This window comes from Aquarana catesbeiana, linkage group LG02 (genome assembly GCF_042186555.1).
Source record: "Aquarana catesbeiana isolate 2022-GZ linkage group LG02, ASM4218655v1, whole genome shotgun sequence".
NCBI lineage: Eukaryota > Metazoa > Chordata > Amphibia > Anura > Ranidae > Aquarana > Aquarana catesbeiana.
The window spans coordinates 503,744,646-503,755,950 of record NC_133325.1 but is presented as its reverse complement, the minus strand read 5'-3'; the positions used below and the strand labels follow the sequence as shown (position 1 = coordinate 503,755,950).

At 41.4% G+C, this 11,305-nt stretch overlaps 1 protein-coding gene across 1 annotated transcript in view; it reads left to right on the top strand.

Annotated features, from left to right (window-relative positions):
• Nucleotides 1-1,567: 1,567 nt before the first annotated feature.
• CAMK1G (calcium/calmodulin dependent protein kinase IG) overlaps nt 1,568-11,305 on the top strand; it is a 109,643-nt gene continuing 99,905 nt past the window's right edge. The window contains exon 1 of the mRNA XM_073615766.1: nt 1,568-1,703. The gene's annotated coding sequence lies outside the window, so the exon portion shown is untranslated. The remainder of the gene's footprint in view (nt 1,704-11,305) is intronic.

Sequence of the window (11,305 nt, the reverse complement as noted above, 5' to 3'; positions counted from 1 at the left end):
ACACACACAGCGCGGCATGACCCCACTTCCTGCTCCCTTCTCACTGGCTGTGATTGACAGCAGCAGGAGCCAATAGCTCCCGCTGTTACCTCTGAGCCAGGGAGGAGAGAGAGAGAGAGCAGCACTTGTGCTCAGTACTTGATCCACATTGGTCTTAGGTAAGGGGGACTTGGGGGGAGTGGGGGGGGAGCTGTACACAGAAGGTTTTTTACCTTAATGCATAAGAGTAAAAAACCTTCTGCCTCCCCTCTCATTCTATTACTCCGTGGCTGGGTCAGGTGCTAAAGCTCAGAAGCCCACTCCTGCTCCATGTACACTCAGTTCCAAACAATGAGAAACACCAATGACTTTACCAGAATCAAACAGGATAAAAGATGGATAGAACACACTGCATCCTTCCGCCTAAAGTATGCCCCTCTAATGTGCTTCAACAAACTAATGCTTAAAGGGGTTGTAAAGGCAGAAGGTTTCTTTTATCTTAATGCATTCTATGCATGCTGTTAATCAAAGTCAGCTAGCTAATCAGGGGAGAGAGGGGGCAGGGCCAGTTTGGGGCTCCATGTCTGAATGAACACAGGGAGCTGTGACTCGGGAGAGGCCAGGAGAGCCGAAGAGGGACCCGAGAAGAGGAGGATCTGGGATGTTCTGTGCAAATCCACTGCAACAGAGCAGGTAAGTATAACATGTATAACATTCATAAATTTGCCCTACATGCAATTTAATTCCTTCACCCCTACTTCACCCCTACACCCACTCCTACTTTCACGTATACAGCACATACAGGCTCTCCTCACTTAACGACCAGGTCATTAAACAAATTGGTCATTAAATGAGGAGCCACAAGTAATCAATATTTTAAGCATTCTTAACTACTGTACTGTGCTGTATTGTAAAAAAAAGGTCTAAACACAAAACTCCAGCTCAATAATGTTGTTTTAATTTGCATAAATACAGAACACAAATAAAAATTCTGTACTACAGTATACTGTACAATACAATGATGTATATAGCGGGTCGTTAGGGTGGGGAGACCTGGTCGTAAGTTTGAGTGGTCGCTAAACAGGTAAGTTGTTAAACAATGAGTATCTGTATAAATATCATAAATATCAGTGTTTATAAATGATATCTAATCTCATCAAAATGTTTGTTCGCTCCTTTTTTTATTCGATTATTATGCATCTGCTCAATTTCATGTGAGAGAGAATGTTGCTAATATTATTGGTTTGGTTTAATCATTCACTGTCTTTATTTGCTATAGAAGCACAATTATAGTCTTATAGAGAAAATGTGCACTGATTTAACATATGCACACACCATAAATGCCAGAATATATAGAATAACACTATCAAAACATACATTAGGATCTGCTACGGACAGCAGTACACATAAGCTGCTAAGGAATATAGGTTTATCCATTCATACACAATTGCACTACAAGCTTTGGCATTTTTTTTTTTTTAGTCGATAGCTGTCTTGAATACAAATAAAGACACATAAAGCAACTCTCCGGTTGTGGTAGTGTATGTTATATGGCTCATTCCATCCTCCTCTGTGCATGCTGCTTAGTAACCATACAGCGGAGAGAATAACAGCTCTCCTCCCCTCTAATCTCTGATTCTTTCTAACAGAGTACAAGGGTCTATTCTGATAGACTCAGCTTGAACTGAACATCTGATCAGAGCATCCTATCTACAGATCTCTAGGTAAGGATCCCCAAACTTATATATTCTTTACATACCATAAACAGGACATGACCTTTTTTCTGTCACATCTGCCAACCACCAAGATAATCTTTAGCAAAATGTACTGTGTGAAATGTGTTGCATCCTCTTCATTTCAGTGTAAGTTTGCTGCAGGGGAATGTTCTGTGCGTGTTACTTCCCAGCCTGCCATATCTGCAGCTTCATTCATTTTTTTTTTTTTTTTTGTTCTTGCATCCATAACACTGGTTATACAGGCCTGGCCAGTAATATAAATGTCAGCAGACTGAAGGACTTGCATTTCCAGACACATCATAAAGCTATGTGTGTTGCTATTCGATATTGCTAGTAGTAAAACATAAAGGTTAACTTTATTGGGAAAAAAAGATGCACGCAAAGGCTAAGTACCAGTCTACACTGTATAATCCTGCTGAGTTTCAGCTATCATAAGTTCTATATTTTGTGTTCCTATGTTACAGTGCTTGTTGGTGATAGGGTTGACATCATAGGTGTCTGTCCATATGTCAAAAAATAAGCTATAAATTAATGACGTAATGTAGTCTGGAACTACAAGAGTTAATAACGCACAAGTAGGAAACAGAACCTAGAAAAAAAAATGATCATTGTCAACATCCATTTGTTGTTCAAGGCCACCTTGCATTGTGACTTGTGCTTAAAGAACCCTTTTTATAACACCTGTATTTCTTCACAAGTTCTTCAATATCCTTAGCACATTTTGAGAAATTTCCAATGTCAAAAAATTGATGTGAATGTATATGTGAACTATAGCATGTTGTTGACATTCAAAGAGACATTGAAGAACAAAATAGCAAAGAAAAATAATAGAATTGGCCTTAGCAGTCAATCTTTTCATATCTTTAAATGGAAAAATGATAGCTAAAGTTATGATTAAAACCTATAGGTAATGGCTCAACTTTTCTGTATTTAAGACGTGTTAACAGCGATTGTCAAACCTTACATGGTTACCTCTTTAATAGAAATGAGAGCTACAAGAAGTATCCCCGATAAAGCAGCCTATTACTTCCATGGCTCTAGTCCTGCCTCCAGAATTGTCATTGCATTTACCTATACAAATTTGCAATATAAGGGTATACAAAATGATGACTATAAAATGAATAGTGCTAACACTGAAAATGTATGATGAAGACAAACATTTTTATACTTGCAAGATTCCTTGGTTGTTTGTGCTTTCACTCCAGTCTAGTCCTAGATTTGACTCACTAAATGTAATATCAGTTGTCTCCCCATAATCTGATCAGTATTAACCACTTCAATACTGGGCACTTTCACCCCTTTCCTTCCCAGGCCAATTTTCAGCTTTCAGCTCTTGCAATTTCAATAAGAATTGCGCGGTCATGCAACACTGTACCCAAATGAAATTTGTATCATTTTGTTCACACAAATAGAGCTTTCTTTTGGTGGTATTTATTCACAAATTAATTTTTTTTATTTTTTGCGATATAAGCGAAAAAAAGAGCGGAAATGTTAAAAAAAAATGTTCTACTTTCTGTTTTAAAAAAAGATCCAATAAAATCTAATTTTGTCATAAATTTAATCCAAACTGTATTCTGCTACATGTCTTTGATAAAAAAATCCCGTTAACTGTATAATAATTGGTTTGTGTGATCACGGACATATGTACTCAGATGATCATGTACAGATGTGCGCAGATGATCACAGACCTTTGTGTGCAGATGATCATTGGGACATATGATTTTAGTGTTACATATGTGGGGACAGGTATTTTTACTGTGTGGGAACATTGTGTGTTTACATGTGTGGGGACACTGTGCCAGTGATCAGTGTGTAAAAAGCTGTAAAAAAACAGCTCATACTCACTGATCACTGTCTGCAACGATCTGCTCTCCTCACTGACAACTTCTGTGTGAGGAGAGCCAATCGCCTAGCAACCAGCTCTCTATTTACATCACATGACAGCTCTGATTGGACACAGCCGTCATGTGATCAGGAGGGCCAAACACAGAGCCCTCTTGCCGATTGGAGATGAACTGCGTCCGGGTGACACGAGCGCATCGGGATTGCGCCACTGCCGCTCCTGAACGTCCACTCAGAAGGAGGAAGCTCCCACCCGGCCGTATATGTACACTGGCTGGGTGGGAGGTGGTTAAAGTGGTTGTAAACTCTCTCTCCCTCAAAAAAAAAAACAACAACCTGCCGGACAAAGGCATAATGAGCTATTATGCATTGCATTCTAGCTTATTATGAAATACTCACCTTAGATGGAAGCTGTCGCAGCAATCCTCGTGCACCACTGTGCCCGGCGACATGTCTCCGGGTTCGCAGGCTCCATCGCTGTGATTGGCATGCTTGCGGGAGCCGCTGGTCACGGCACAGCTACTGAAGAAACAGCAGGAGCGGATACAGGGAATATCTCCTAAACGGTGCAAATTCAGGAGATATTCACGGTACCTACAGGTAAGCCTTATTATAGGCTTACCTATGGATAAAAGTGGTAGTACAGGGTTTACAACCACTTTAAGACTATTATTCATCAGTGTTACTCATCAGTATTATTATTATTATGTTCAGTGTTATTTGTCCCCTATGTCTTATTGCATTTAACCACTTGATCTCCGGAAGATTTTACCCCCTTCATGACCAGGCCATTTTTTTTGCTATTGTGCTACTTTAGCTGATAATTGCACGGTCATGCAACACTGTACCTACACAAAATCTATATAATTTTTTTCACATAAATAGAGCTTTCTTTTGTGGGTTTTGACCACCACTGGGTTTTTAATTATTTTTTTGCGATATAAACGAAAAATGGTGGAAATGTAAAATTAAAAAACAATATTTTTTACTTCTGCCATAAAACATATATAACAATTAAAATGTTTTTTTATAAATTTTGGTCAAAATGTATTCTGCTACATGTTTTTTGATTTAAAAAAATCCCAATAAGTGTTTTTTGTTTGGTTTGCATGAAAGATTTAGCACCTACAAACTATGGTATATATACTGGATTTTTTTTTTTTAAACTAGTAATGGCCGTGATCAGCAACTTTTAACAGGACTGCCATACTGCAGCAGTCAATCTGACACTAACTGATGCTGGAGGGAACTGACACCAACTGCCACTGACATTAACTACTTGCTGACCAGGTCTTTTCTGGAACTATTTGTTTGCAAGTTTAAATTAGTATTATTTGTTAGAAAATTACTTAGAAACCCCAAACATTATATATATTTTTTTTAGCAGAGGTTCTAGAAATGCAGATCATTGCAATATTTTAGGTCACATTGTAATTGCGCAGCGGTCTTTCAAGCGAAATTTTTGTTGAAAAAAAATACACATTAATGAATAAAAAAAATAACAAAACACTAAAGTTAGCCCAATTTGTTTATAGAATGTGAAAGATGATGTTATGCCGAGTAAATAGATACCTAACATGTCATGCTTAAAAATTGAGCACGCTCGTGCAATGGCAACAAACTACGCTACTGAAAAATTTCCATAGGCTATGCTTTAAATTTGTTTACATGTTATCTGTTTAGAGTTATGTGTACTACTAGATTTATTGCTCTTGCTCTAACAATCGTGGCGATACCTCACATGTGTGGTTTGAACACAGTTTCACGCTTCTGCACGTGAGCATGGAGGTACGGGACACTTTGATTTTTTTTTTTGATTTATTTTACATTTTATGTTATTTTTTTACACTGTCCCTTTATTATTATTTTTTATCATTTTTATTCCTATTACAAGGAAAGTAAACATCCCTTGTAATAGAAATACTACAAGCATGACAGGTCCTCCCTATTGAGACATCTGGGGTAAAAAAGACTCCAGATCTCTCATTTGCCCTTAATAACAAAAAGGAAATAAAAAATTACACTTTAAAAATAACTTTAACGAAAAAAAAAATCAGCCCTTTAAGCCCAAGAGGCAGAAGTGACGTCAGATGTCCCTCCAGTCCTCAAAGGGCATAGAGCCGAGTGGGGGGCTATCCTGCCCAGGCAACAGAGGGATCCGATCGACTCCAGGCTTACCGTTAGCTCCAGTAAGCTCGGAGATGACCAGGAAACGGCAAGATGGGGGCACCTCTCCCACCGCCTCTAAAAGTGGGACCACATTAATCAGACGCTGAATCACCCACAGTACAAAATAATACCAAGGTTATGGCAGCTACAGTAACTGCTGCCATAACAACGGTATTTAACGTCAAAGTAATGTGGGCGGTCATCAGTGATAATACTATACACCGACATCTAGGACATTTAAGGGGTTAAAAGTATTCCTAACTATTTTAATGTGTGTAAAGTGTGCTGCTTTTCACTAATGATCTCTAAATTGCTCATCCCTGCTTTGCAGGGATCAGAACCGACAGGTTGTTCCCTTCCTACAGAACTCTCTGTTATTTACCAATACAAGAGCTGTGGGCTGTAATTGCATTGCCCATGAATCATTAGACAGGACTTGTTGACAGACTTGCTGACATCGGGAGCTGGGTGGGGGTGGGAGTGTGCATGTGCATGCCCTAAACCCAGAAGTAGGCAGCGGCATATGGGTACGTTGATTTGCCTACAGCCGCCAATTGCCCACAGTACATTGCAAGCGGGTGGGCGGCAATTGGTTAAAAAACAAATAGCAACTTTTGGCAACAATATTTACCCCCACACATTTTAGGGGCAAACGTGGTTCTGACCCATAACCAAAATATAAAATATTGCAGCTTACCAATCATTGGATGTGATGGCTGCATTCATTTTCTATTTTAGGCATTTCCCTCTATTTTCACTAAGTGATCTGTATAGTTACATGCCTACATTCTAGATGAGAGGGTCAACAGAGACACCTTGGACAGCAGTCTTGTCAGTCTGGGGGCAGGGAAGTGTTACACACGAGCGGACTTTTCTATCGGACTGGTCTGACAGACCAAGTCCGGCGGACAATCCGATCGTGTGTGGGCTTCATCGGACCTTCAGCGGACTTTTCCAGTCGAAAACCTGACGGACTTTAGATTTGGAACATGCTTCAAATCTTTACGTCGTAACTCCACTGGACCCAGAAATCCGCTCGTCTGTATGCTAGTCCGACGGACAAAAACCCACACTAGCTATCAACTTCCTTATTTTAGTCCGGTGTACGTCATCACATACGAATCCGTCGGACTTTGGTGCGATCGTGTGTAGGCAAGCCCGTTCGTTAAAAAGTCAGTCGGAAGTCCGTCAAAAGTCCGTCGAAAGTCCGCCGGAAAGTTCGTAGGACCAGTCCAGTTGAAAAGTCCGCCCGTGTGTACGCGGCCTTAGATTTACTAGCACATTTAGACACACTACACTTAAATACAACAAGAAGAGCTGACAGCGCTCAGGGGCTAAGGTGATCAATGTTTAACAGTAATATTAATGACCCATCTGATGTACTAATTAATGATTCATTCACAAATAAAAGTTAAAACAATGTGTAATCCATTGAACATTGATAGTAACGTTACCGTGCTGACTGGAGGCTGACTAGGGCACTGATGGATCACTGTGTCCTGGATGGAGAAATCTGGAGTTGGGAGCCAACCATTAGAGCCTAAGTTGTACTAAGCAGGCAAAGAATCCATGCCTGGCCCGCCGGCGTGTTTGGATGGCATCACTGGAGCCCTGGGCGCAGGCACGGTACTTGGAGGTTAGGGCTGCCGTGGACAGCGTAGAACGCAAACGGCCCTGTTGCATGCGCGTGAAAGGCAATAGGAGATTTCCGGAGTTCTGCTGTGGGTGCCCCTTACCTTATATTTAGAGCTATTTAAACACAATACACAAAACACAAATTAAATTCAGAATGTTACTTTGCAGCCAATAACATTCAATTGCAATATTTCATTTATTAAAGTAGAAATGAAGTGACTTTCTTGTTCTAGTTATAAAAGGTCTAGTTATAAAAAAAAAATAAAAAATTGTTGGGCTGCGGAAAAACTTTAGGCACCTGTAAAATATTGCTGTAAAGTAAAGATGCTTTTAAAATAATGCAATGAATAATTTTTACTTATTAACCACTTGTTTACTTGCCACTTAAACCCCCTTCCTGCCCAGACCAATTTTCAGCTTTCAGCGCTCTCAATCTTTGAACGACAATTGCGTGGTCATGTAACACTGTACCCAAATGAAATTGTTAGCACTTTTTCCCCACAAATAGAGCTTTCTTTTGGTGGTATTTGATCACCTCTGGGTTTTTTATTTTTCGTTAAAGCGAAAATTTTGAAAAAAAACAAACAAAACGGTTTTATATTTTGTGATAAGATTTTGCAAACAGGTAATTTTTCTCTGGCACTGAAGAGCACTGATAGCTGGCACTGATGGGTGGCACTGATGGGCACCGATGGGTGGCACTAATGGGTGGCAGCAATGGGCACTGGTAGGTGACACTGATAGGCAGCACTGCTAGATGGCACTGATTGGCACCACTGGTGGGCATTGATAGGTGGCACTTTTGGGCATCGATAGGTTTCACTGATATTCACTGGTGGGCACTTATTGATGGCACTGTGGGCACTGGCAGGTGGCACTGGCAGATGGTACTGGTTGGCACGGATGAGCCTCTTCCTCTTTGGGACCGATGTCCCTTCAGCAGAAGCCGGTGATCGGCTTTGTTTTCTCCTCACGCTGTTAGACCCCTTTCACACTGGGGCGGTTTGCAGCCTCTATTGCGCTAAAAATAGCACTTGCAAACCGACCCGAAACAGCCGCTGCTGTGTCTCCAGTGTGAAAGCCCGTGGGCAGGACCGGAAAAAAAGTCCTCCTAGCAGCATCTTCGGAGCGGTGAAGGAGCGGTGTATACACCACTCCTTCACCGTTCCTGCCCATTGAAATCAATGGGGCAGCGCGGCTATACCGCCGGCAAAGCGCCTCTGCAGAGGCACTTTGCGGTGGTTTTTAACCCTTTCTCGGCTGCTAGCTGGGGTAAAACCGCTCCGCTAGTGGCCGAATACCGCAGCTAAAACAACGGTAAAGTGCCGCTAATAATAGCGGTGCTTTACCGCTGACGCACCTCCCACCCCAGTGTGAAAGGGGCCTTAGCATGAGGAGAAAAAAAAATGATCACAAGCTGACAGCTGATTACGTGGTAAGGGCCTGGGATCAGCCCCTTACTCCGATCTGTGGCCACCCAAGTCTCATTGATTCGGTGATCACAGAGAGTGCCAAACGCGACCCACAGGGGGCACGGGGGGGGGGCGTGCAAAGGGGAGGACGTCTATTGAATGCCTCCCGGCAAAGAAGGTCCGCGCTGTAGCCGTCATTCTGCTATATCGCAGATGGGAAGAGGTTAATTAACAACCCATGAAGTACATATCCAAAATAAAATTAAAACAAATCAATATGTGTCCACTAGTGATAAGCTAAACTGCCCTGGTTTCAGTGAACTTCTAAGAAGTTTGGATAACAAACCCAAACCCTATTGAAATCAAAGAGGGCCCCAGATACCACCCCTTCCCCATGTGAATGAGTCTGGGATCCCCGGATAAAGTCACGTGATTGACAACTTAACACCTAGGGAGGAGCCAATGACGTCAGACCACTATCCTGTGAGTGGTAAGACATACCGTTTCTTAAGGGGAAACACAGCCTGTAATATTGAAGTGCACCAGATTTGTACACATTATTATGTGGGTGCTTTTTAATTGATGTTTAATAAAAATACAGTTTTTATTTATAAACACTGTTTAATTCATACAATTTTGGTTCATACTGTATATGGGAACACAAAACTTGTCATCAGCATTATTTTCACAAAACACACTTAGGGAAGTAAGTAATACATAATTGTGTGGTTTTATTATAATGAGTCTGGGGAACATAGTACCTCTACTCATAAAAAAAAAAAAGTAGAAATAAAGACACCCATACATTTGACAAGTTGGTTATTAAAGAAATAAAATTCCCAAAATGTCCCTCATTGTAAATCCATGATCAATCATCTCATCGAGCAATGCAGCTCCACCATCAATCACAATGCCTTGCCAGGGGTTCCCCCTGAGTGTGTGTGGCCAGGTGTAGTTCAGTAGAGGGGGAAAGGACACTTGTCCCCATCTTTCCTGGCCACACGCTGCCACAGGGTCTGATATGGATTCTTCGGAGGTACCCTTAAAATCCATACCAGGCTCAAAGGACCTGGTCATGTAAGTGAATGGGGCAAGTGATATTACTGCTTGTTAAAGTGGAACTTTACACATGACAACTTGACAAAAAAATAATGTTCTTTAGCAAGGAACACACAATCCACATTAATAATTATGCTACCAAAATTAGTGTATGCTATAAATTGCCTCCAGAGTTGTTCCTGTTTCTTCTTGCCCGAGGCTGCCATTTTGCTGCAGAATAAGTAGTGAATCTTTAGGCTGTCAGCAGATCGGCCTCTAGCGGCTCTGATTTTTGGCACAATGCAGGGCAGGGTGAGACAGGGGGGTTGATTTACTAAAGGCAAATCCACTCTGCGTTACAAGTGCACTTGAAAGTTAAGTCGCTGTAAATCTGAGGGGAAGATCTGAAATCAGGGGAAGCTCTGCTGATTTTATCATCCAATCATGTACAAGCAAAAATGCTGTTTTTTATTTCCATTGCATGTCCCCCTCAGATCTACAGGGACTGCACTTCCAAGTGCACTTGCAGAGCACTTGTAGTGCAAAGTGGATTTGCCTTCAGTAAATCAACCGCAGTTTATTACTGGATTTTAAACAGTATAGGCACTTATTTTTAATGTTTTACCTTAAGACCCTTTTCACACTGAGGCATTTTTCAGATGCTTTTGGGCTAAAAATAGCGCATGTAAAGTGCCTGAAAAACGGCTCCCCTGCAGTCTCAGCGTGAAAGCCGGAGGGCTTTCACACTGAGGCGATGCGCTGGCAGGACATAAACAAATCTCCTGCAAGCAGCATCTTTGGAGCGGTGAAGGAGCGGTATATACTCCTAAACCGCTTCTGCCCATTGAAATGAATGAGCACCGCTGCCGAATCGCCGGCAAAGCGCCTCTTAAAATAGCGGCACTTTACTGCCGACGGCACAGACGCCCCAGTGTGAAAGGGGCCTTAGGGACTCAGCAATGCCAGCACTTGTCGATGTCCTAAACATTGACAGGTGGAAGTCATCATATGTAATAGCAGAAGGAAAAACACAATGCTACTGATGTTTGGCTCCCGACGCATAGGTAAAATGTTGTGTGATCAGACCAACATTCAGCTCATCCCTAGTATCCACCATTTGTCTTTCACAACAGCATAAATGTACTGCAAACAGTTTTTCTTTAGGAATTCAGCAGGTAGGTTATTCCAAATATCTAAGAGAAATGTTCACAGTGATTTAAACTGTATTAGCTGCTTCTGTCTATTCATGTTATCTGGGAAAGACTTGATGATATTGAGATAAGGGCTGTGTAGGGGCCAAACCTCCACTCCCAGGACTGTTTGTTCTTCTTTTCACTGAAGATAGTTCTTTATGACTTTTGCTGTATGTTTGGAATCATTGTCCTGCTGCAGAATAAATATGGCTTGGTATTGCATGATGTCTGTCTTGTCACTTACTTGTCTAACTTAAACATTTGTTCTGCCTGTGAGAGACCTTGTTGATACGTAACACTA